Here is a 2,397-nt window from a genome sequence, read left to right on the forward strand (position 1 = left end):
CAACCCAGGAATCAAACCCGCGTCTCTTATGTCTCCTGCATTGGCAGGCGGTTTATTTACCACTAGTGCCACCTGGAAAAGCCCCAAAAAGCAAGCAGAAATCAGCTCACTAAGAAATGTCCAGGGTACTCTCTGTCTCCACCAGCTCCTAGTTAAACTACATAGGAAGGGAAAGGGTATGAGATTTGCTGTCTGTTTGAAATAAGGGCAGTGATGTTTATGTCCTTCTATTTCTCACATTCCAACACCTTGTTTTATACAGAGTAGGCAAAAAAATTTTTAATCTGTTGATGCTTTAAGTATTCATTTGCCTTAACAAATACTAGGGGCAGAAAAGAACAGCTTAAAAATCTGTTCACAAAAATTAGCCTACTTGCACCTTCCTGCAATTAGAGAAACCCATTCCTTCCTTAAAGTAGACTGAACTTCTTCCAGGAGAGGGCCCCTCCATATACACAGTTACCTAATCAAGGCTCAGCTTACAAGGGATACACTGTAGTGATGTTCAACCCAGAGGGTAGGACAACACAATGCAATTACCCCTGAGCACTTTATGGCCTCCAGTGTCTACATCATAGCAAGTGCATCTCCTCTTTATAATGCAAAACCATTCACCTCTGCCCAGAGAGGAAATTTGGTAAGATCAATTCACTTTTTTAAATGGAAAAAATAATTGAAAATAGCATTGATTTTACTTTTCAGATGGCCATTTAAATGGCAAATGTAAGCTTTCTTTGATTAACAACAGGCAGAAAATTGGTAGAAATGTTAGAAACAGAATGAACCATAGGGTAACCTTCAATTATTACTTTTTTCTATGATAAACACTTTAATTCTTCCAAACTCTTATGTAATTCTCCCCTGAAGGCCCCTGAAACACAAATAAAATTAACTGTTGCTGCAGCATAATAGTCTTCTCTAGCTTCTTTTATTTATTTGTTTGTTCATTTGATTTGTTTCTAGAGAGCAGGGCTATTGCTACTCTTTGTGATCAAATTAAGTACCTTTTCCCAGGGCATGTATTTTCTTTCCTTTCTTTTAGTTTCTCTTTTTTTAATGAATAAAAGCATTCTTAAAGATATAAGGAAATGGATGGCTTAGAACAACTACCATCAGTCAAAAACTCTTGTTGAATATATCTCAAGGGAGCTACTTTACAAATCCTGCAATCCATGTCAAATTCCATTGACTTCTTAAGAGGCCAAAAGGTCTTTTGACAGGGTCTCAGAATTGTTTCATCTTCTTAAGCTGTCCTCTTTGAAGCAAACAGTTTTGATGCTCTGAAAACCAGCATTTATATCTATTGCTCCCAGTCCCCAAGGATCATAATTTCTTTGAACTAAAGAATCAGTGATGTTACCTAGGTGGTTTATTTAAAGACAATTTTTTGTTATTTCTATGTAATTTTAGTGCCATATCAGGAATTCCTCTTTTAAATCAAAAGCCCATTTAACTGTATATATATATATAGTTATATATATAACTATATATATATATATATATATATATTTTTTTTTTTTTTACCAAGTCTATTCTAAAGTACTGGAAAGTAGTTCATTTTTAGCTGGAATTTGTCTTTAACAGTTGAACTCTGTGCTATACACAATCAGCAATGGACTTTGAATAATTTTATTATTGCCAAGGAAACATATCCTCATACACCTAGCATAAGAGAATTGTGTGGCCATTGCAAATATTTATAATAGACATTATCTTGGGATACTGAGCAATAATTTAATTAATAAACTTTGAATAGAAAAGTATAGGTTTGTAGCTATTATCTTCTGTGTCTCTAGGCTACACTGTTGCTAGTTGCAACAGCAATGAACTTCACAATGTTGCATTTGGAGATGGTCCTAAATCACTGTGGCAATTACTGAGACTTTTTTTTTGAGTCTGTAGTCAGCAGTACCATAATTTTCACTTAATAGGCTTAAGAAATGGCCTGTCATTCATCCTTCAGAGCCTTCAATTGAATGATATAAGCCCAAGATACCATCCTTTAGATCTCAGGAACAGCCATGAAAAGAATATATATATACACCAAGATTTGGGGGATTCTAAGCTTATGCTTAGCACAGTTTCTAAAAAGAACTAACCCTACTGAGCTTTCCAAATCCCTAAGGCCCAATTATATTTCTTTGCTTCAGCATCACTTTTCAGATGTTTTCACCACTGCTGGTGAACACAGATAACATTTGGGGTCACTGATGTAATTTTTAAAAAGCAGGTTATTAAATATTAAGTTAATTGTGATTTATTAGTGATCACAATTGTTTCATGAAGAGGTTAGTATTGTTCACACAATCATGTAATCTCAGAATTGACAGTTCCTCAGATATAAAATAGTCTAAACCATTTGCTAAAGTTTAATTTTCTTTCCATACTGAAGTTCAT

This window comes from Bos indicus x Bos taurus, chromosome 1 (genome assembly GCF_003369695.1).
Source record: "Bos indicus x Bos taurus breed Angus x Brahman F1 hybrid chromosome 1, Bos_hybrid_MaternalHap_v2.0, whole genome shotgun sequence".
Lineage (NCBI taxonomy): Eukaryota > Metazoa > Chordata > Mammalia > Artiodactyla > Bovidae > Bos > Bos indicus x Bos taurus.